Here is a 24626-nt window from a genome sequence, read left to right as displayed (position 1 = left end):
GAATGGTACACCAGAATAAAACAAGAGCAAGGCCAGAATCTTTTAGATGTGAAATAGATTGTTTTAATGGGTAGCCATCCTCATGCTTAGGGTACCATACGTTACTCTGTGCAGAACAAGTAAGAGACAGCCTCTGTCTTCTAAGAGCTTATAATCTCAGGCTAAGAAAGATGACAGAGATTATATAGTATTTATGAATTCCATAGAGTGTTCTCTCAGACAAACTCTAAATTTCTGTCTGGTAACATTTTCAGTGTTCACTAGAGTTATTTCTTAATAAGACATAGCTATATTCTTATCCAGATGACCCCATTTCCTAGATTTTTATTCTCCCCTTGTCGTGGGCAGAGGTCACTCTGCTAATACTGCCATGTAGTAGAGTCTTCTCGCTGAACTGCTTAGACTTCATGATGTGATCAGTATCCTTTTATAATAACCTTTACCACAACTCTGGGCTTCCCTGATAGCTCAGTTGGTAAAGAATCTGCTTTCCATATGGGAGACCTGGATTTGATCCCTGGGTTGGGAATACCCCTGGAGATGGGAAAGGCTACCTACTCCAGTATTCTGGCCTAGAGAATCCCATGGATTGTATAGTCCATGGGGTCGCAAAAAGTCAGACAGGACTGAGTGACTTTCATTTTCACTTCACCATGATTCAGATGTGTACAAATCATTTTGATAAGAAAAAGAAGAGTGTAGGTTCTGTGGTCAGATGTTAATGTTACTTCCTAGCTGGGTTGTCTCTGGCAAATTTCTTAATCTGCCTTGGCCTCAGTTCCCTCTGTTACTTGGACCTCAGGGGACTCTGGAGCAGATTCAGTGAAATCTTCCGTTCACGAGTGCCTGCTGTGTACCAAGTACCTTTCTGGATGTTGGAGGTGCTGCAGTAAACAAGACACATATAGCTTCTGTTTTAGTTACAGAAGTCAGAGCATGCACAAGTAGACAAATTTAATACATGGTAGTGCTAAATGCTATAAAGATACTGAAGCAGGGTATTAAGAGAATGCATATGAGGGCAGTTTTAGATGAAGTGGTTAGGGAAACTTCTTGAAGAATAACATGGCATTTCAGTAGTGACTCTTGGTGAATAATGTACACAGAATACTTACCATAGTGTCTGGTATCTAGTAAGCATTTGAAACTAGACTGTCATCTCATCCTCCTCTTCCTCTTCTTCATGTCAAATAATTTCCAACCATATTTTGGGAAAAAAATTTCATATATGGATATTCTTTAAGGTAACAGATGTGGAGTAAGCTCCCAGGGACATAGCAGTTCATAATCTTATGAGACCCCTAAGAATGTGGGGGAAGAAGTCCTTAGGGTAAGGAGGAAGTGTTTGTGAAGGGTGTCTATTCATCTCTTCTCCTTCCTTCCGAGTTTTACGTATAGACCAAATCAGTATGGTTTCTGAGTCACTATCTTCAGGGCACCTCTGAGTAGTCTGTATGTATGCTTCTGAGGAGGTTTCTATGAGATGGTTTGGATTGAATTTTTTATAACTCTTTGCTATCTGACTCAGTGTGAAATGTCTTATTTTTCATAGACTGATACTTACAGGTCTGGGGGAAGGGGATAAAGAAGCCTTCTGCTAGCTTGCTTTCTCAGGTATTGTGGGGTATGTGTACATATGAGGTTGTTCAGGATGATGACTGAGGCTGCTCCAGCTCTTTCCCAGTGCCTTAATGGAAACGTCAAACCAACAGGATGCTCTGCAGCAATACTGAGCATGGTGGCCAAGGGGACTTATCAGGGCAGCTCTTAGCCAATAGCCGTCTGTCTGGGAAAATAACTTCCCACAGAGGTCTGTCAGCTCCTACCATCTCTGTGTACGAGAACCGGAAAGCCAGCAAACACTGTGAAGTGCAGAGCGTTTTATACCATCCCCCCCGGGAAAGGTATTTCTAGCAGTATCATATGCCCTTGGCTTGCTTTATTGTCCAAGTCCCTGGGGATTGAGGGTGACTGTTACCTCCTTTCACTGTGTGTGCCATTGCACTGGGACCCCTGGGAGGTGAGTAAGAAGCATTGTGGTAGAATATCTGTGTCAGTGGTTGCCCAGTTACACTCGCCCTCTCAAACCATTGTCATTTGGTCTGCAGCATTTTATTCTCTCCAATTTGCAGGTTGATGTTTGTTGACTATTTCTGTTTAACCAAACAGTTGGTAAAATGCCCTTATAGGGCTCTGGGAGAAGTTATTTCTGGAGTTTTTACTCAACTTTCCTAGCTTCAGTGGCCTTCTTTAGCCAGAGATGACTTGGCTAAATGACAGTACCAGCCTAATTTTGTAAAGTACAAGGAAAAGAATGCTGTTATCATCTAACATGAAAATTCCTTAAGACACTGGCTTATGCTAGTACGTGGGATGAAGGCTATAGAATACATGAAGTTTTATGAGTGTTTTTTTGTGTCCACAAACTTAAGAGAGTTTGAGCTTTTGTAGATACCAGAATAGCCAGGGTGTTTCTGAAGGTATTTGAAGGAAGCCAAATCTTAAGTGGAATCTGTTCCCTGAAATGAGATGAATAGGAAAAGCGTATGTTTTGGGGGATGGGAAGACTGTTCTGAGACCATGATGGAAAAAATGAGCAAAACCCCAGTTTTTTAAAAATCTTTTTTGGTTGGTAGCAATATTGTATGAAACATTTTAATACTTAAATTGTGTGCTTTCCAGGTAACAAAAAAAATAAGTCTTCATAAATTCCTGCAAGGCTGTGATGTTGCCTAAACCCTCATGCTGAAACGACTTCACTGAAGAGAATGTGGCATTCTGGCCAGAGCTCAACTGTATAACTTGTGGCTTGAGTCATGTCATTCTTTTGTAAACTGACAGTTATTGAAGATTCCCCCTCTTTGGAGAGTTGAGGTATTCAAGGAAATTGAAAATGATTTTAAGGACTAGTGATCTAGTTATGCAGTTTGGTTATCTGTCCAGTGATTTGAGTCTTGGCTGGGCACCAAGCGATATATCATAGTAGTTAAATACATGGACTCTTTGCTCCATCTGACCTGCTCAGTGGGTAAATACATGGACTCTGAAGGCAGACTGCTTGGGGTTGTTTCTTAGCTCTGTCACCTTCTACTGTGTAACTTGGGCAAGTGGCCTAACACAGCATCTCTATGTCTTAGTGTTCTGTCATCCTTCTAGGGATTAAATGAGTTAATGCATGTAAGGTGGTTAGAACTGAGCCTGGCATGCAGTGAACATTGAGTGTTTATTTGTTATTAACACGACAGCTTCTCATCTGACTGCAACATGTAAGTCCTGAAGTTGCAGCAACTCCAGTCTTGGCTTCATGGCGTATATGGTTAAAAAAGGATTTGGGGGCAGTGCCCAGGGGATTATTTTTACATCAGCAGTGCTTCTCATTTAGCCTGTTGACTGGGACTGATTTTCAGCTTACTGCTTCCAGATCTCTCTAGGAGTTTCTACTGCCTCAATGTTCAAATCACCAGTTCTTTCGAGAGAAAGGGCAAGAAACGTACTTCCGTGGAGCATGAAGTATAGTTAGACCACAATGGAAATCTAAGCTGTGACTTTAAAACCCTAAACTCTGATAACTAGCCCCTGGCTTTGCCATATCTCAGATTTTCTCCAGTTATTGTAAAAGGTACTCTAAATTGGATTCAATTTAGTGTTCTTGAATTTGAGAAATAAACACTTATCATTTGGCAGTTTTAAGATGGATTTCTAATGTATCTCCTATGATGAAGTTTATAATTATTTTTCTTATACATATTTCATGGTTCATTTCTGTGGATTGAAGTAATTTAGTTCCTGATTTGTTCTAAATTGGAAATGTGCATATATGTTTTAACCTTGTACTTTTGACATTGTCCTATTTCGTTCAGCTTGTAATTTTAGTTAATGTTTGACTTTTTATAAAAATGAGATTGTGCGAAGTGCTAATTTTGGAACTTGATTGAAGACAGTTACTGAAAAAAAAGCAGAATATGTATAATTCTAATTACGTAGTTCAGGGATTACACAGAGGCACAGACTCTCTGTGGTCTTGGTTATAGCTTTGGTTTATGACTTTGTAAACCTCCAAACAGCATAGTGTTAGGAGCACAGACAGGTTTAAGATTCCAACTTCATCACTTCCTAGCTGTTTTGTGATTTCTAAAGCTCAGTTTCCTGTCCATAAAATGGAGGAATAATCACAGTACCTACCTCAGAGCAGTTGTGAGATTTCAACATGTAATGTCTGTGAAGCACCTGGTACATATTCAGTAGTACAGAGTGATTCTGTAGCACTGAACTGTACTTGGTTGCCTGGCTTTTTCTTGGCTGCTAATCCACCTCCTGGGATTCAGAGATGCCTAAAAAGTGGCATTGCTTTGAGTGGCATCCAGTTCATGCGGTGTTGTCAGTGTCTCTTCCATGAAACTTAGGTGTCTGGACTGAAAGTAAAAGAAGCTGGGTAGCACCTGTCATGACAGCCTCTGAGGGACAAGTGCACAGGCATGTGAGGGCAGAGGACCACGGCCATTCCAGCATCCCACAGTGGAAGGCCTTATTTCTGAATCTAGCAATGCTTTTAGTTTTAGGACGTACTTAGGCTGCAGCTGGCATCAAATGTTTATTAGGTGTCTTCTCTACTCAAGTTGACCTTAGAGGTTATTATGCATCTGTGTCATTCTCCACAGGGCTAAGGGTTCAGGTGTTGACATTCTGCCATCTCGCTCATTTGTATATGAGCTAGATACATAAATATGTACCTGTTTAATATGTATTATGTATAATATATACACAGTTCTTGTTAAGAGTATCGATGTGACTTTGGTAGTCATGGATAAACATCCATGTTAATAATTATCTTTAATCTCACATGGTGACATTAGTGGTGCTAATATTGTATACCAGTGTTTATTTTACTAGAATCTATGACCAAATGAAATTTGTATTTTGTCTGTATAAATGCTGTTTCAAAAGGAAAATATAAAGAAGAAAAAGAAGTATTATCATGAAAAGTAGATAATTGGTTTAGTTCAGTCGCTCAGTCATGTCCAACTCTTTGCGACCCCGTGAATCTCAGCATGCCAGGCCTCCCTGTCCATCAGCAACTCCCAGAGTCTAACCAAACTCACGTCCATTGAGTCGGTGATGCCATTCAGCCATTTCATCTCCTCTGTCATCCCCTTCTCCTCCTGCCCCCAATCCTTCCCAGCATCAGGGTCTTTTCCAATGAGTCAACTCTTTGCATGAGATGGCCAAAGTATTGGAGTTTCAGCTTCAACATCAGTCTTTCCAGTGAACACCCGGGACGGATCTCCTTTAGGATGGACAGGTTGGATCTTCTTGCAGTCCAAGGGACTCTCAAGAGTCTTCTCCAACACCACAGCTCAAAAGCATCAATTCTTCGGCGCTCAGCTTTCTTCACAGTCCAACTCTTATATCCATACATGACTACTGGAAAAACCATATCCTTGACAAGACGGACCTTTGTTGGCAAAGTAATGTCTCTGCTTTTGAATATACTGTCTAGGTTGGTCATAACTCTCCTTCTAAGGAGTGTCTTTTAATTTCACTGCAATCACCATCTGCAGTGATTTTGGAGCCCCCCCAAATAAAGTCTGACACTGTTTCCCCATCTATTTCCCATGAAGTGATGGGACCAGATGCCATGATCTTCGTTTTCTGAATGTTGAGCTTTAAGCCAACTTTTTCACTCTCCTCTTTCACTTTCATCAAGAGGCTTTTTACTTCCTCTTCACTTTCTGTCATAAGGGTGGTGTCATCTGCATATCTGAGGTTATTGATATTTCTCCCGGCAATCGTGATTCCAGCTTGTGTTTCATCCAGCCCAATGTTTCTCATGATGTACTCTTCATATAAGTTAAATAAGCAGGGTGACAGTATATAGCCTTGACGTACTCCTTTTCCTATTTGGAACCAGTCTGTTGTTCCATGTCCAGTTCTGACTTTAGAACTTCTAACCTGCATGCAGGTTTCTCAAGAGGCAGGTCAGGTGGTCTGGTATTCCCATCTCTTTCAGAATTTTCCACAGTTTATAGTGATCCACAGAGTCAAAGGCTTTGGCATAGTGATAATTGGTTACCAGGCACTTAAAGAGGGGGAAAGCAAGAGGGAAGAGTAAGTGACTGCTAATGGGTAATAGGGTCTCTTTTTGAGGTGGTAAAAAGGTTCTAGTATTAGATGGTGATGATGGTTGACCAACCTTGTGAATATACTAAAACTCGTTGAATTGTACAAGGTACTATGAAAAAGTGAATTTTATGGTATATGAAGTTTTCAGAAAAAGTCTTTAAACTTTGCTTGGAAATTAGTTCAGGCTCCCAGCCTGATAGGAACGAATCCAGGTCTAAAATAAAATACAGATTCACTTATCCCCCACTCAAAAAAGGTAGTCTGTCAGTTTGTCTGAAAGCTAGAGATTTAAAACTTTGATCTTAAAATGTATGAAGAATTTCTTTGTTATTGCTATCTACATACCACAGAAGAACATTTAAGCTTAAAGTCTGAAAGGTGATGGATGGAATTGGTAACAAGCCACATTTGAAGCGGACATTTGAAGTGGCTGTTAGGCTTGTGCACTCAATATAGTCAAGTGGGCATTCTTTTTTAGTATCCACACAGAAATAAAGGGAAAGGGAATTCCTTAGTGGTCCAGTGGTTAGGACTTGGCATTTTCACTGCCGAGGATGCAGGTTCGTTCCCTGGTCCAGGAACTAAGATCCCACAAGCCATGCAAAAAAAACCCCAAAAGGCCTTTTGGAAAAAAAAACTTTTTTAAGGTGATAATCCTTTAACTAGATGCTTTGTAGGTACCAATGTGGATCTTTCTTGGTTTCCTGGAATTGTTAACCAAAGCTCAAAATTGAGGTGGGGGTAGAGAAGCCAAATCACTGGTGAGGCTATGCCCTCCCTGTATATATCCATATATCTTTCTCAGAGGCTTCCTTTTGGCAATATTGACACTGTGGCTGTCATCTTTGACCTCTAGTACCAGAGGAATACAGAGGTCCTTTTTTTTCTTTCAAGGAAAAAACATTATTTTCATAATTTAAGTATGATAAAATTCATCCATTTAAAATGTATAATTCAGTGATTTTTAGTAAATTTATCAAGTCATGCAACCATAATCATTAAGATTCCTATTCAGGGATACATTTAAATTAGAAATAAAATTATTTCAGACTTAAAGATAAGTTGCAAAAATAATATAAAAAATTCCTGTGTGCTTTGTACCCAGATTCCCAAAATGTTAACATTTTACCACATTTGAATGCATAGGTTTTTTAATGTTTCCCTGGTGGCTCAGATGGTAAAGAATCTGTCCACAATGCCAGAGACCCAGGTTCAGTCCCTGGGTCGGGAAGATCCCCTGGAGAAGGGCATGGCAACCCACTCCGCTGTTCTTACCTGGAGAATTCCATGGACAGAAGAGCCTGGCAGGCTGCAGTCTATAGGCTTTCAGAGTCCCAACTGAGTGATTTACACTTTTCTCTTGAAGAGGCATCACTGAACTTAACCTTCCTGTCACACTCCCTTACTTGGTGGTTAGAGGTAGTCTTTGGTTGGGGAGAGTAATATGTAAAGTTTTGGTGGGTTGAGTATTGCTTTGTAAGGTGATAAGGGCTTAAGATATGTTGTCTGTGCTTCCAAGAGGGTTCCCTGCTGGGCAGGACTGAGCTTGGGCTTTAGATTTGGAGGATGGGAAACAGGGCCAGATTCAAACTTGCACTCCTGCACACTGTAAGGTTTTTGAAGGTCTTGAAAAACAAAACAAAAAGAACAAATGTTTTCCCTCATGAGAGAGCTGGCGTTTTTTTTTCAAACTTTAAGCTTTTTATTTTGTTTTGGGGTACAGCTGATTAACAGTGTTGTGGTAGTTTGAGGTGAACAGCGAAGGGACCCAGCCATACATATACATGTATCCATTCTCCCCCAGACTCCCATCCCATCCAAACTGGCACATAACATTGAACCAAGTTCATGTGCTATACCATAGGTCTTTATTGGTTATCCATTTTGAATATAGCAATGTGTACATGACCTTCCCCAACTCCCTAACTATCCCTTCCCTTCAGGGAGCCATAAGCTAATTTTTCTAAGTCTGTGAGTCTCTTTCTGTTTTGTAAGCAAGTTCATTTGTATCATTTCTTTTTAGATTCCACACATAAGGGATGTCATGTGTACTTCCCTTCTCTAACTTACTTCACTTGGTAGGAGACTCTCGTGGTCCATCCATGTTGCTGCAAATGGCATTATTTTATTCTTTTAATGGCTGAGTAATATTCCATTGTGTGTATGTACCACATCTTTATTCATTCCTCTGTCAGTGGACATGTAGGTTGCTTCTGTGTATTGGCTATTGTAAACAGAGCTACAATGAACATTGGGGTGCATATATCCTTTCAGATTATGTTTTCCTCCAGATATATGCCCAGAAGTGGGATTGCAGTGTTATATGGTAGGAGAGCTGGCATTTGGATGCCTGATACACAAAGAGGGACTGTATGCTAGTTAGCATTAGACCAAAAAGCAGCAGTTACTACTCAAAAAGCCAGAAAGTTGAGAATTCCTTAAACAGATTGTATTTCACTGTCATTTTTCCAGGGATAATTTAAAATGTGAGAGCTGATTTTCATAGCTCTTGGTTATAGTGTATTAAATATTGGAAGTCTTTGGATCAACTTTTCATTTGACTTTATTTTGAAAGGTTTCATGGAGCCTTCTACCTGGAGTCAGCATGTCGAAGTAGTTATAGTTTCAAAGTAAAAGATTCATATATTGTATATATTTTATTTTAATACCATTTTATTGTAAATGGGACATACCATGCTATGAAAACTGTTGGTCTGTCTGGAGTCACACTGGATATATCAGAAGCAACTCATTTTAGCTTTGGTTAGGGTGGTGAATACTGAGCACTTCTATGCCTAAGACCCTGGACTAGGTGGTGTACGCCTATTGATGAATGAAATGGACATGTCTCCATTTAGTCTAGTAGTAGGAGGCTGTTTAAGCATGTTTTATTTTCAAGACTTCTCATTTTGGAATAATCGCAGACTTTAAAGGGGGTACAAAAATAGTAGAAGACCAGTACTCTTCACTCCAGCATTTCATAGTGTAGTCGTCAAAATCATTGTTAGCATAGATATAATATTATCAAATATAAAGAGCTTTTCAGATTTTGCCAGTCATCCCCTAATATCATTTTTCTGCCTTGAGATGCAATCCAGGATCACATGTTGTATTGAGTTGTGGTATGTCCTTTTATGGGGCTTCCCTGATGGCTCAGCGATAAAGAATCCTGCAGTGCAGGAGACACAGGAGACATGGGTTCGAACCCTGAGACAGGAAGATCCCCTGGAGGAGGAAATGGCTACCTACTCCAGTATTCTTGCCTGAAAAATCCCATGGACCGAGGACCCTGGCAGGCTACAGTCTAAAGGGTTGCAAAGACTCCGACACAACTGAGCAACTTCACACGTCTCCTTTTATTCTCTGTGGCAGCTCCTTAGTCTTCCTTTGCTCTCATGGCCTTGACACTTCAGAAAAGTACTGGCAGTTATTTTGTAGGACTTTTCTCAGTTTGCATTTGTCTGTTTTCTTGTGATTAAAGTCAGGTTATGCATTTTCAGCAAAATACCCCAGGAGTGATGTGTGTCTTTTCCTATATGTCATCAGATAGCACGTGATTTTGTTCTATTACTAGAGATACTAACACCAGTAAGGTGGTGTTTGCAGCTTTCACCACTGTAAAGTTACTATTTGAGGTATAATTAACTTATTAGTTATAATTAGTAACTTTTGTGAGGGTATACTTTGAGATTATATAAATAATCCTATTTCTTAGCATGCCTTTTTCACTTAATTTTAGCATCCATTAATAGCGCATGCATGTAAAGTTGCTACTGTGGATTTTGTCTAAGGGTAATTTTCTATTTCTACCATTTCTTACACATTTTTTAGAATTCTGCTCTAAGGATGAACCATTCTATATCCTTTATTTTATTTACTGAACAGAACTAAAAAATATGGCGTATACACATATATGCATTTTTGTATCTATCTGTGTATATATTTTTTTAAAAAAACATGATTTCATCATGTTATCTTTCCCAATTCCAATCTGGTATTACAGAGTTCGTTCTAACTTTACCTCGTTCTTATTTGTAATTCCTTTTGCTAAAGTAAAAATCCTGGGTCTCATCCACAATATATTGACTTATTTGCTCAGTCCTAGAGTATACATAAATTAGTTTCAGAATTTTTAATTCATACCCCTGTAAAAAGTGGAATACAATATTTGAGTAGTGTTTGTTTTTTTTTTTTTTTTTTTTGTCTTTAGCCTGAGAGTGTATATCAAAATACTGTTTTCTCAAGTTAGGTTAGTTCTCCACCACCTCACCCACTCTTCTGTGTAGTGGTTATTCATTTCACTGTACAAGAAGTAGAAAACGCAAGTTAAATGAAGAGCATTAACTTCTCCAGTAATCTCTTAATTGTTTTTTTTTTTTTAAGATACATTAGTGGATTTTTCCTTTTTTCCTTTTGAATAGACTTTGTTTTTAAGGCGGTTTTAGGTTCACACAAAAAATTGAGCACCTGACCTCCACCACTGCACCCACAGCCTTTCTCACCACCCACCGCGGTACATTTACTGCAATCAGTGAAACAACACTGATACATCATTATCAACTCAGAGTCCATAGTTTACATGAGGGTTCACTCTTGGTGCTGTACATTTGTGAGGTTGGATCAATGTATAACAACATGTATCAGTAATTATAGTATCATGCAGAGTTGTTTCATTGGCTTAAAAACCTGCTGTGCTCTACCTGTTCATCCTTTCCTTAATGATTGCTAGATTACAAATCCCTTTTTTGGTCTCCAAAGTTTTTCCCAGAATGTTGTGTCGTTGGGATCATATAGTATGTAGCTTTTTGCACATTGGCTTCTTTCACATAGTAATATGGATTGAAGATCCCTCCATGTCTTTTTGTGGGTTGATAGCTCTTTTTTTTTAAAGCTCTGAATAATACTTTATTGGCTGAATGTACCACAGCTTGTTTATTCATTCACCCATTGAAGGACAACTTAATTGCTTCTAAGTTTTGACAGTTATGAATAAAGCTGCTATAAAATACATCCATGTGTAGGTAGGTTTTTATATGGCATAAGTTTTCAACTCATTTGGGTAATACTAAGGAGCATAATTCCTGGATCTCATGGTAAGAGTATTTTTAGTTTTGTAAGAAACTGCCAAACTGTCTTCTAGAATGGCTATAGCATTTGCATTCCCATTAGCAATGAATGAGAATTCTATCCTCTCCAGCATTTGGTGGTGTCAGTATTCAGGATTTTGACCATTATAATAGCTATGTGGCTCTGTGTGTGTGTGCGCGCACGCGCTCAGTCATGTCCAACTCTTTGAAACACTACAGATTATAGCCCGCCAGGCTCCTCTGTCCATGGGATTTTCCAGGAAAGAATATTGGAATGGGTTGCCATTTCCTCTTCCAGGGGATCAAACCTGCATCTCTGGCATCTCCTGCATTGGCAGGCGGCTTCTTTACCACTGAGCCATCTGGAAAGCCCTGTGTACTGGTAACTCATTTCTTTCCATAAGTTTATTTGCCAGCTCTAAGGTTCTCCCCCACCCTCACTCCACCCCTGTTGTTCTTTAGCAAGTAGAGAAGGGTCCCATCTAATTCTGCTGAGAGTTTTTATCATGAATGACTGTTAAATTTTGTAAATGCTTTTTCTGCATCTGCTGATATGACTATTTTTTTTAAGCCTGTTATGATGGATTATGTTAATTGATTTTTCAGTTGAACCAATCTTGCATTGCATACTTGTAACCAGTTGGTTACAACATATAATTCTTTTGATACATTATTGAATTTGATTTGCTTGTATTTTGTTGACAGTTTTTACATCTACATTCATGGGCTATACTGGTTCTTTCCACGTAATATCTTTGTCTGGTTTTAATAGTAGGGTGATATCTGCTGCACAGAGGGCTTCCATGGTGGCTCAGCGGTTAAGAATCTTCCTGCAGTGTAGGAGCTGCAGGAGATGTGGGTTCGATCCCTGGGTTGGGAAGATCCCCTGGAGGAGAGGGAGAGCATGGCAACCTACTTCAGTATTCTTGCCTGGAGAATCCCCTGATCAGAGGAGCTTGGCAGGATCAGTCCATAGGGCCACAAAGAGTTGGACATGACTGAAGGGACTTAGCACAGCACGCACTGCTGCATAGAATGAATTAGGAGGTATTTGCTCTACTTCTCTGTTCTGGAAGAGACTATAGAAAATTAGTATAATTACTTTAAATGTTTGGTAGGCTTCATTAGTGAACTCATCAGAGCCTGGTGCATTCAGTTTGGGAAGATTATTAAAGATTATAATTTCTTTAATAGATATAGGCCTATCTAGATTGTCTTTTTCACCTTGTGTGAGTTTTGGCAAATTGTGTTTTTCTAAGAATTGGTCCTTTTTCATCAAGGTTATCAAATTATGGTCATGGAATTGTTCATAATATTTCTTTGTTATCCTTTTAATGTCCATAAAATCAATACTGATGGCCTGTATTTCATTTTTGATGTTAATAGTTTAGTCTGGTTAGGTATTTTTAGTCTGGTTAGGTATTTTTCCATTTTAGTGATATTTTAAAAATCCCAGCTGTTGGTTTCATTGATACTTCTCTATGAATTTTCTGTTTTTAGTATTGTTGATTTCCACACTGATTTTTATCTCCTTTGCTTCGTTTGGATTTAACTTGTTCTTTTGATAGTTTTCGAAGGTGGAAGTTGAAATTATTAAGTTTTAGATCTTCATTTTTTCCTATTATGTGCATTCAGTACTATAAGTTTCCTTCTGCTTTCTTTTCTCTGCATCCCACAAATTTCAAAAAGTTATGTTTCAGCTTCATTTAGTTTCAAATTTAAAAAAGTTCTCTTGAGAGATTTTTATTCTTTGACCTATTTGTTATTTAGAAATGTGTTATTTAATCCCCAAATATTTGGAGATTTTACAGCTGTCTTTCTGTTATTGATTTCTAGTTTTATTCTGTTGTGATCTTAGAACATACATTGTATGATTTCTGTTTTAAAAGTGTTACTGTGTTTTTTTGTTTTTTTTTTTTTGCTCAGAATGCTGTCTATATTGGTGAATATTCCATCTGAGCTTCAGAAGAATGTGTTATTTTTCTGTTTTTGGATAAAATAGTCTGTATCATTGAATAGATTATTACTGTTATTTTGATGTGTGCCCTTCCAAATTTTCCTGTGCACATGTCGTCTATAACCTTTGTATTTACAAAGTAGGATTATCTTGTTTAGTTGCTAAGTTGCAACCCCATAGACTGTGGTCCTCCAGGCTCCTCTGTCCGTGGGACTTCCCAGGCAAGAATACTGGAGTGGGTCGTCATTCCTTCTGTAGGATAATCTTGAGCACTTGATTTTATAACGTTTTCACTTCACGTATCGTGGACCTACTTCCTTGCCATTAAATACGTTTTCCTCACATCAGTTTAATGACTTTATAATGCTCCATAGTATAGGTTACCATGATTTAACCGTAGTTCTTCATTTGATAGTTTGAGATTGCTTTTTTATTTTATTAAGGAATGCTGTGATGCATGTTCTTGTGGCTAAATAGTCACACATCCTTAATTACTTCTTTAAGTTAATTCCCCCAAGTAGACTTGCCAGATTAAGAGGTAAGCATATTTTATGACTTAATAAATGTAGTCAAATTGCCACCCAGAAATTTCCCAATTTATTTATTTATTTATTTATTTACCAACAGTATTTGAGAGTACCTGTCTTTCCCATGTCCCAGTGGGTGCAAACTGTTAATCACAAAATATTTGTATTGAGTAGTGGTGCATGAATATTTGTTATTATCTACTTTTCTATGTGTTTGGAATATTTCATAATTTTTTAAATATGTTAACCAGTGTAGCAAAGAAGGGAATGATTTAATTTTGTCTTAGGTTATTAGTGAAATAGAATGTTTTTATATTTGATTACTACTTTTTTCTTTTGTAAATTGTTGGTTCCTGATACATACATAGACAGCTAGAAGTGGAAAAGCAACAGGATACCTTATTCACCCTGTCTAGTCTTAAGGTGAATAAGGAGAAGGAAATGGCAACCCACTCCAGTATGCTTGCCTAGAAAATCCTATGGACTGAGGGCCTGGTAGGCTACTGTCCATGGGGTCGCAAAGAGTCAGACATGACTGAGTGACTAACACACAGTCTTAAGGTAGATATATATGGGATATCTATTAGAATTTTTGAAATGCTGAAAACAAGTATACTACCTGAATATGACCTGGTGTTTCCCCAGAATTATCTCTCAGAAAAGAGAATCCCCCCCACTCTTTTTTTAAAGAAAGCAGAGAAATTTAACACAGTTTCAGTGATTATTGTAGGATTATAATCTCAAAAATAAAATATCAAATAGCATTTTTATTAAAACAAGTATTCGAATTCACGTACAGGACCAATGAAAGAATTGATTATTGTGGTTTCATGACAAAAAGTACTCCTGGCTTAGGATAAACTTCCCCACAATAACATTATTCACAGATTCAGAAAATTTGTGTAATGGACATATAGTTGATTTGCAGTGTTGTGTCAGTTTCTATTGTATAGCAAAGTGATTCTGTTATATACACATTTTTTCATATTATTTGCCGTTATGGTGTATTGAATAGAGTTCCTGTGCTGTTCAGTAGGACCTTGTTGTTTATCCGTTCAATATGAAGTAATTTGCATCTGCTAATCTCATACTCTAAATCCTTCCTCCCCCCACTCCTGCAACCACAAGTCTGTTCTCTATGTGTGTGAGTCTGTTTTTGTTTCATAGATAAGTTCATTTGTGTCATAAATGAACATTTGTGTACAGATTTTTGTATAAACAAATTTCAGTTCTCTTGGGTATATGTCTAGGAGTGGAAATGCTATAACTTTTTGTTGTTGTTGTTGTTTTTCAAGAGCTTTCTCCTAATGGATTAGGCTCCATTTTGGAGTGGTGTGGTATTGAAAACACGGAATACTCACAGTTCCAATGGCCAAGTTTCAGTTCTTAGATGCCTTGGGCATCCACACTGCCATTTTTGAATTTTCCCTTGGACTGTGGATTGTTTTGTTTTTGAAGCACTTGCTGCCTTGGGCATGGATCAGCCTTTGTTACTTGGTTTTGAGCGTAACCAGAAATTGCAGTTGAACAGTCAGTTTTCTTCTTTTCATTCCTCACAGGTTCTCCTGCTCAGAGTCAACTTTTTTTTTCTTTAATAATTCCTGAGGTATCTTAGTTTAACGATATAGAGTAAAGTTGTTTTTCTTTCTTCTTCTTTAACTTGATTCTTGTGCACTGTGAATCCAGACCAATGCATGAATTCACTATGAACTGGAAGAAAGACAGCTCATAGAAACATTTGAGTTTATTCCTATCATGTTTCTAAGCTTAGCTGGACTTCTTTAAGTCAGAGAACATGAGTTTGGGTGCCTTGCCTAGGAAAGTGCCTCTTGTGTCTCTTGAGTACTTGGGATGAATGGGACTCTGTGTTGTCAGGTATGTGCTTAGGTAATTTCAAGACAGTACTGAGCTCGGAATCAAGATTGTTGGGAGAAATATCAGTAACCTCAGATTTGCAGATGACACCACGCTTATTGGCAGAAAACAGAGGAACTAAAGAGCCTCTTGATGAAAGTGAAAGAGGAGAGTGAAAAAGCTGGCTTAAAACCCAGCATTCAGAAAACTAAGATTGTGGCATCCAGTCCCATCACTTTGTGGCAAATAGATGGGGAAACAATGGAAACAGTGACAGACTTTATTTTCTTGGGCTCCAAAATCACTACAGAGGGTGACTGCAGCCATGAAATTAAAAGACGCTTGCTCCTTGGAAGGAAAGCCATGACCAACCTAGACAGCATATTAAAAAGGAGAGACATGACTTTGGCAACAAAGGTCCGTCTAGTCAAAGCTTTGGTTTTTCCAATATATGGATGTGAGAGTTGGACCATAAAGAAGGCTGAGCACTGAAAAATTGATGCTTTTGAACTTGTTGGAGAAGACTCTTGAAAGTCCCTTGGACCGCAAGGAGATCACACCAGTCACTCCTAAAGGAAATCAGTCCTGAATGTTCATTGGAAGGACTGATGCTGAAGCTGAAGCTCCAGTACTTTGGCTGTGTCATGCAAAGAACTGACTCATTGGAAAAGACCCTGATGGTGGGAAAGGTTGAAGGCAGGAGGAGAAGGGGACAACAGAGGATGAGATGATTGGATGATACCACCGACTTGATGGATATGAAATTTGAGCAGGCTCCAGAAGTTGGTGATGGTCAGGGAAGCCTGGCATGCTGCAGTCCATGGGGTCACAGTTGGACACAACTTAATGACAACTGAACTGGCAGCACATAATGTGCTAAATATTTGTTTCTGTATGGTAATACACACTGAAAGTGGGGTTTCTGACTATTCCTTCTTCATAAGCCTTTAGTGATCTTTATAGTTTCTGCACAGTTAGAGAGCTCTTATCCTCCCAACTTGAGTAGCCTCTTGACCTGCCAGATTCTGGTACTTCTGTTAGGTTTCTACCCTATTATGTTTGGTAGCAGATAGTAATATAGTATTGGTGTTCTAAAAGAGGTCACCACATCTTGTTTGTCGTACTCCAGGAAATAGTGAAAGGAAGAGCTTGGAAAGTGCAAAGTAGGTTGTTAAGGGCCTTACATTTAGTCTTTAAAGCCACAAGGGAACCACAGGAATGACACTATTGGGAAACTCTTGTAATAGAATATAGACTTGACTAGAGGGGAGAAACTGAGTAAAAGGTCTGTTAGAATCTGGAGCAGAAATTGAGATGTGAGGAGATGATGGCTTCCACTAGGGGATGGGAGCAGGTATGTAATGAAAATGTCAGGCTTGAAAGAAGACTCTTTAAGGTTTGGTAACACTGGATATTGGACAGAGGGACAAGAGAGAGCAGATTTAGAGGCCTCTCAGAGGTTAGAAAAACAGTAGTACCTTGAACAGAAAGTAAACATCTGTAAAAGGAAGGCATTGGGAAGAGAGAGGTGAAAATGCTTGTTGAGTGTGAAGTTGACGGCAGGATCTTTAGGTTACTGATGGAGATTCAGTACTGGTGCCTGGCAGAATATAAACATGCAGTTTTTTCATTGTTACTTTTTGTATCTTTTGTTCCACTATTTAACTAGTTTTCACCTTTTTTTAAAGTCTTAGTCTTTGGAGTAGAATAATACCTCCCTCTGCCTATCACCGATAATCTCCAAAAGCATCTAGATCAGTTAGGATTAGATTTGGTAAGTGACAAAACTCACCAAAAAACTCACAAAACTAGAATTAACTATGGCTTAAATTGAGATGATTTATTTCTCCTTAACGTAAATGAAATCTAAGCCATCCAGGTGTTCTTAGGGTGGTATGATCATCAGGGATTCGGGCTCTTTTCATTGTAACCCTATCAGCCTCAACGTGTGGCTGCGACCTGATTGTCCAAGGTGGCACCTTGGGTGTTGGCCATCACTTGACTTGCCGACCAGTGGTAAAGACGAAAGGATGAAAATGGACATTCCTTTAAGAATGAATGCTTCCTGAACTCTGCATGTACTATTTCTGCTTATGTCCAGTTTATTCGAATTTAGTTACAGCTTCACTTAACTGCAGGGAGGTTGGGAAAATTTTTATTCCAGGCAGCCGTGTACCCAGTTAAAAATCAAGGATTTCCTTCCAAGAAAAAGGAAGCAAATAGTCATTGGGAGGCTACTCTGATTGTCGTAATTTTCCAGGCTAAGAACCAGATTCCAAATTCTTTTAGGTCATGTATGAAACCTATTTTTTCAAACTTTATCCTAATAATTAAAAAATTATGAATAATAAAATACTACTAATAAAATAATTATCCCAATAATAAAATTATCCTACTAATAAAAATACTAAACAATAATAAAATATATAAATAAAATATTAAAATGTACACTTCTGTTTTTGTATTTTTTAAAATGTCACATAGACTGAGGACTAGTAGCTAAATGGACACTGGAATAGACAGTGTTGATATTAGTGTTGATATTAGTATCTAAATAGTAGCTAAATAGACACTAAATATTAGCTAAATAAACACTAAATAGAGACATAGTAGCTAAATAGACACTGTGGCATAGACTGTTGATATTAGTGTCTAATATTTGAATGCAGAAGCTAGAGAAGTTAGAGCATGATAAAGACCATATTTTAACTAGGCAGCTTTGGGTAAAGCCTTTCTGTATGAGTTGTTCCATGACTTATTGTTTGTAAACTGTACGATTTATAGAGGGCAGAAATAGAATGCTCCCTCCCTGAAGGCACTAGCGTTTCTGCCAGGCTCATGTTATCAATATCTATATATGTCTTGATCTTACTTAACTGCTGGCTCTCTCACGTAAGTGTGGGTTATCATTCTCTCCTCTCTGGGTAATATCCAGCTTTGTCCACTGCATGTGCTGCTCACAGTGCGTTTTATATGTGGTCAGCTGTGTCACACAGTTGACCTCTTAGCATAAACTTTCTCACTCCGTTTGTCTCTCTTCTCTTCTGGCAATAATAAAAAATACTTTCCAGTGTGTGTTTCTCCTGATAAGAATTTCAGGTCAAGATATAGGCTCCTTATTTGTTTAAAACGATACTTGTTTGTTGTTCTTGTGCTTTGAAAAATAATCATAAAAAATAATCTTGAGAGCATTGCTAGATTTTGTTCACTACTGAACCCCCCATATTTCATCTGCTGTGAGGAAATAGCTGCTCTTGAATAATGAAAACATAGCCTGTTCTGGCTACGGATTTTTTGGGATGAGGAGGCAATAGGGAAAAGGTTAAAGGTGTTTTTAATCTGTAAAACTCTAGAAATCTTCCCACAAGAAGAAATGATCTCAGTATACTGAACTGAAATATTTGGGAGAGGAGCCAGCTGTGTTGTAATGTTGACTACCTTCTAAACTTCAAACTGGTGTGCATTGCCTTTTGACAGGACAAAACACAAAGTTGGAACTATCCTAAAAAAATCTAGACATGCCTGCTATTCTGTGTGCTGGAAACTTCAGGATGCGTCCTGACACTGCTCAAACTTCTCCCCTTTTTAATATGTCCCTCCCCCCCCCGCCCCGTTTTTCTTGAAAACAGAAATTTTTATTTATAAGATCACTTCCCTTGGTTATTCTGGTGATCATCAAACAAATAAAAGGGATACCTTTTAATATACTAGATGGTGTATCCTTAGGTCTTGAGAATATTTCAAAGCATCCAAAGGTTAAGTGTGTGTTAGATTTCTAGAGCATACAGGTTTGAGCAGGAGGGTTTCTTGATGGCCGGAGGCTGTGCCTTTGTAACACTTGATAGTACCTCTAGCTGGGATAGTGTTAGAGACTTCCTGGCTTTGTCTCCTCCCAAGCTCCTGGATTTCTGCCCTATGCAGAGATCATTCCCTTATCCTCTAGACATATCTGCTGTGGTAGCAGCCATGATATTACAGCTCAGCAGATGTTGCTTCCTCAGTATGGACCAATTTTACATGGGCATGTCTTCATGTGACAAGCCATCCCTTATTATTAGGGGCTGAGGTTTGATAATTCTATGTTATTTGTGTGTGAGAAGGAGTAGATCTAAAAGAGTGAAGGATCCTGTCCCAGCAAACCTTCTGACTTGACGCTTGCATTGTTGGTCTTGTTGCTTCTGTCAGTGTGGCACAGGGTCTGTGGCTTTTTGACTAAGAAATAAAGAATGGTGGGTGGTTGCTTTGCTGTAGTTGAACAGTGTGTGTTCAGAAATCTGGCAGCTTTGTATTTTATTCATCTTCTCGGGGTCCTGTTTCTGCGGAAAGTGTGTCAGCTGGGTTCTCTGAAATATCTGAGCCTAGGACATTGAAGCCACAGAGGCTAATAGAGACTGCTTTCAAGAGAGCTGAGGTCCTTGGGTGGGAGGTAGGAGATAAAGAGCCAGGAGAAACGATCTCTTTTCATTGGTGAGGCCGGAAGAATAGCTGCTGCTGATTCTTTGGGGGATGCCTGGGGAACATTGTACGGCTTTTGTGGTGGGCTCAGCTGTGTGGCCTGTGCAATGTCTTAGGACTTGTGGGCTTCATCTACTTACTCTCTTGGCTGTTCCTGCTACCTCCAGTTGTCAGCTCTGAAAGAAAAAGAAATGAGAGAAATGGTTTGAATGTTATTCAGCAAACAAAATAAGAAGCTTGATGTTTCCCACAGCTATTTTAGAAACTTCCTTTTCTTCCCCTACAGTGACTCTGTTTAGAGACCTAGACAATGAAGCTTGAGTATATGTCGAATTTAAGGTCTGCTTTTCCCAGAAGGAAAGAGCCAGGGGAACTAGAACAGTAGTTATCTCCGAATAGGAAAGAATAAAATGGAGGTTATGGAAGCCTGAATTCTGAAAGGAATTCTGAGCATCAGTAAGCTATGTTCGAACCTGATATCCTCTTCCACAAAGATCTAGGTCATATCTTTATTTGGAAATTAATAATTGATTAATGAGGAAAATCTTAACTGAGGTGTTTATAAATATTGGCTGAAATGTTGTTCTAAACCATGCAAAATGATAACAAACTGAAAGCTTCAAAAACGATTTGCATCTTAGTGGTTCGTAGTTGTTGATTATTCTCAGTACTGTTAGCTGGAGCTTGTAAATCGTTTCTTTGTGGTGAAGGAATTTGCTGAGTGCCCCATCTGCCTGGCAGTAACAAGCCTCATCTTCTAACAAGGAAAGAAAAGACTTTTGGCTGTTTTGATCATTTAATTTATTTGATTTTTCATTTATTTGTTTGTTTATACTTTGCCTCTTTGTTTTTGCCTCAGATGACTTAGAATGGGAGAGTCTCTTGTATTCCCTGGTAGACGAATTGATTTCTTCCTAAATCTTCCTGGAGCTAAGTATGACATCATCTCCAAAACTGCAGATCACTGATTTTCTTTGACAATGACAGAGGCATTCTCTGGAGGAACTGGGATCTCGCTTGAAAATCCACAGAAAAGTGGCAGGGAGTGGTGGTGGAGTGGGCGGTTTATATTCACAGCACCAAATGCCTGTGTTGGGACCTGTGTTGTGTTCCTGGAGCAGTGTTCATCTTGAGACCTTACTTCCACTGAGGCTGAGCCTGGTCGAAGCACAGTCCAGCCGTATGGCTTCAGAGAACACAAATAAGGTTTTAGTTTTATTGTGATACAAATTGTTTCCTTTTAGGAAATGATAGGTAAATTGGTCAGGTAGTAAAATAGTGTTATTAAGGAGCAGTTTAGAAAATGTTTGTTGTGCTTTCATCTAGATAAGAAAAGATATCAAGATAAGTCGCTGCCCAGAGGGTATTGTCTCCTTGCTCCTCAGTCTTATTTGGACCCTCAAGTTTGATTCTGTTTCTAGCAGAGTTCCCTTCAGGACCTCACCTCGTGCTTGCTCGGAGGGCGAGTTGGCTCCTGTCAGGTGAAAGGCCATTCTAAGCAGAAGGTACTCTGGAGTCAGTGGACCAAGCTAAGGTTGTCACAGAGCATCCTGTGTAGTTTCATCAGGATTCTTGGCCTCTCCTTCCTTCCTGTCCTTTGCTCTTTCTGACTCGTTTTGGTTTTGGCCTTTGAGAATACTTAGTTTTACAAGATGCTGGAGCTGTTACATATCCTTGTACCAGAAAGAATGAGTCTAGGTGCTTTGCAAAAGATTTCTACAAAAACCTTCCCTTTTATGCTGCGGGGAGTGACATACGAGCAGCCCTCCTCATGCACAGGTCTGCATCCGTAGACACTGAGGGCCAGCTCTACTACACCATCTGTGCCAGACTGCAGCCTCCTGGGATTGTGGCATCCGTGGGGTCCCAGAACCAGTCTCCAATGGTTATCAAGAGATGACTGTACATCTGTGTTAAGCCTGTCATTTTGTTCCTCCTGATTTATTATTTCTGCAGGTCCATTTGATTGTTGTTATTGAAATTCCTTGTAGAGTACCAGTTAGCAGCCAACTTTGTCTTAGACACAGCACCTAAAGTAATCATAGGTGCTTTAAGCACATCAAGAATACCTTGAGCAGGCCAGTTTGGAGGACCGGCAACACTATCAGGATCTTTGTGACAGTTTCTCTAAAAATTCCTGTGGTGCCATTGCCTGTGAATTTCTTTAGACACTAGCTTATGCAGTTTTTTATTAGAAGCCACCTCGGTGGTGTGTCAAGTGGTAAGAGTTAGCTGACACTCTGGAAGTTTAAAAACAAAGAAAAGCAAGATGGTGAAAAGAAAACCTGCTGTTTGGTCCCATGTATATTGCTAACTAGCTCTATAATCCTGAACAGGCTACTCTGTATCTCAGTCATACTTTCCCATGGGGAAATAGATTTTATATATCCCCTATTTGCAAGGATCGATCAAGGTGACATTCGTGAAGAATGCCTTTGTAAACTGTAATTGCTTTGTGAATAAAGATTACTATCGCTGATAGTACCAGTTTTCAACCACCAGTAACCTGATTTTCCCATCCTGTGCTTGGAAGAAGCACAAATCTACAAAGAGGGCTTGCTGATTTTTCAGTGTAAGTCATATTCACAAGGCTCACATGCTTTCCCCCTGCCTTTGATCCTGCCTGTCTCTCCGTTCTTGAATGGGATGACCTGTTGTGTCATAGCAGCCGTAGTCTCAGTACAGAGTAGAACTGTGACTGCGCTTGTAGGAGATCTTTAACAAAGCCGCAGCGCTGCCAGAAATGTTCTTTCATTTCCATTCTCTCCTGTACCTCCTAGTACCTTAAGAATCCTTGGGCTTGATTATAAACCTGCAAGAACTTAAGGTAGAGTCTCAATTCTCTGACCCAGGTTCTTTTCACAGGTCACAAAACGGAGCTATCAGGTCTCCAAAAGCAGCAGAGGAGAAGGGAGATGGAACGTGCTTGTGGGGCTTAGCAGCCCTCAGGCGCGGATTATGGCCCCCAGGGTCCCTGAGGCGGACAGCAAGGGCTCGGTTTGCTGCTCAGAAGGTTGATTATCTCTCAGTCCTTGCAGCTTCACATTAAGATGCACTTAGGAACGCATCTGTGTGACTTGGTCAAGTAAGGGCTTTCAGTTTAGGAGGATTCAAGCAGGTTTTAATCTAATTTAAGCCTAATCTCCAACGACTGAGAAAGGGCATGGGTGTCTTTGGTTTTACTTTCAAATATATGATGGTACCAGATGGAGCCAGATGTGATTAGTCATACTTGCAGTCTTCATGGGGTTGCTTCAGGAGCCTTAATAGACAACCCACTAATTCAGATGATTAATAAAATTTCTAGTGTGTGAATGAAGATGGTATGTATTAGACAATGAAATGTGGACAACCGAACAGTGATGAAATCACCCTACCCAGCTCCCCACAGGTTGTTTCCCTAGGAGACGCTGGCGGATCTTGACTCTGTGAAACCTGAAGAAAAGACCTGACAAGCATGGGGGGAGTGCAGCATATGTCACGCCTGTGTTTGGTATATCTGAGCAGCTGATGTATGATAGCAACTGGGGAATCAGATCATAAGTCAACCATATGACTTTGTTCTGTGCCTGTTTATCCTTATTCAAACAATTGGCTGTTTTTTGTATTCCTTAGCAGTGGTCTCTGGTAGCCTTATATCTAGCCATGTGCAGGTGGAAAAGAAAGGGCCATCTTAGTTGTAGATAGAAGACCCTGAAAAATAAGAGATGGTGCATGGGGAATTCCCTGGTGGTCCAGTGGTTAGAACTCTGTGCTTCCATTGCAGTGGGCACAGGTTTAATCCCTGGCCAGGGAACTAGAATCCTATAAGCTCTGCAGTGCACCGAAAAAAAAAAATATATATACATGGCCTTTTTAACATGAATTGAAGGTGATCTCTAATTGATCCTCTATGAGTACTCCTAGCAGGGGGAGTTCCCTGCCCTTGGCAGAAAGTCCTCAGGGGCTCCTGGAACATCCATCCATATTTGTTATCTGAGAAGTAGAATGTGCTCCTTGCCTTAGGAATTCCTGAATCTACTGATGCCTCCAAGTGGTGAAATCAGAGTTTGCAGACTGCTATTCACAGTAGTGCCTTGTTCTGAAGGCACTGTTCACTGTTCAGATAGCATCCCACATATTTTATGGATGGGTATATAGAGGTGCACTGTGACAGCAGAACCTTTCTCCAGAGCTCCTGTGTGCTGAGTACTCCAGTCTTCCAGGCATAGTTGGATGCATTCAAGTCTTTTTTTCATTCCATAAATGCTTATTAAGTTCCTTTTCTGTACTAAGTCGTGGGCTGACTACTGATAACAAAAGACCAGCAAGATTTAGCCTGGTTGATCAGATACGGTCCAGCAATTGAAAACTAACACTAAAGGCTGTAATAAAAATATAGGTTCTGACAGGCAGTGACTCTGCCCTTATGAAAGCTTAGTCTTTCAATAGATTGAAATGGGGTATGAAATATTAACCCCTGACAAGCCAGTGAGAAATACACTTATTACGCCTAACTATATCCCATGCTAAGCACTTGCAATGAATTAATTCATCTTGATAACCACCTTGTAAGGTATACATACTATTATTCCTACTTTACAAATAGAGGAAACTGAAGCTCAGAGAAGTTAAGGACCTTGCTAA

General features: G+C 39.4%; 1 protein-coding gene and 1 non-coding gene across 11 annotated transcripts in view; both read left to right on the top strand.

The window, feature by feature from the left end:
* RBM6 (RNA binding motif protein 6) overlaps positions 1–24626 on the top strand; it is an 83850-nt gene that overhangs the window by 40641 nt on the left and 18583 nt on the right. The gene's annotated exons all lie outside the window — the stretch shown is intronic.
* On the top strand, positions 23724–23796 carry TRNAG-UCC (transfer RNA glycine (anticodon UCC)). The gene has a single exon. It is a non-coding gene; the product is annotated as a tRNA-Gly (tRNA).

The sequence above is a fragment of the Ovis canadensis genome, chromosome 19 (assembly GCF_042477335.2).
Source record: "Ovis canadensis isolate MfBH-ARS-UI-01 breed Bighorn chromosome 19, ARS-UI_OviCan_v2, whole genome shotgun sequence".
Taxonomy (NCBI): Eukaryota; Metazoa; Chordata; class Mammalia; order Artiodactyla; family Bovidae; genus Ovis; species Ovis canadensis.
The sequence above is the reverse complement of the archived record's forward strand: the minus strand, read 5'-3'. Positions and strand labels throughout refer to the sequence as shown.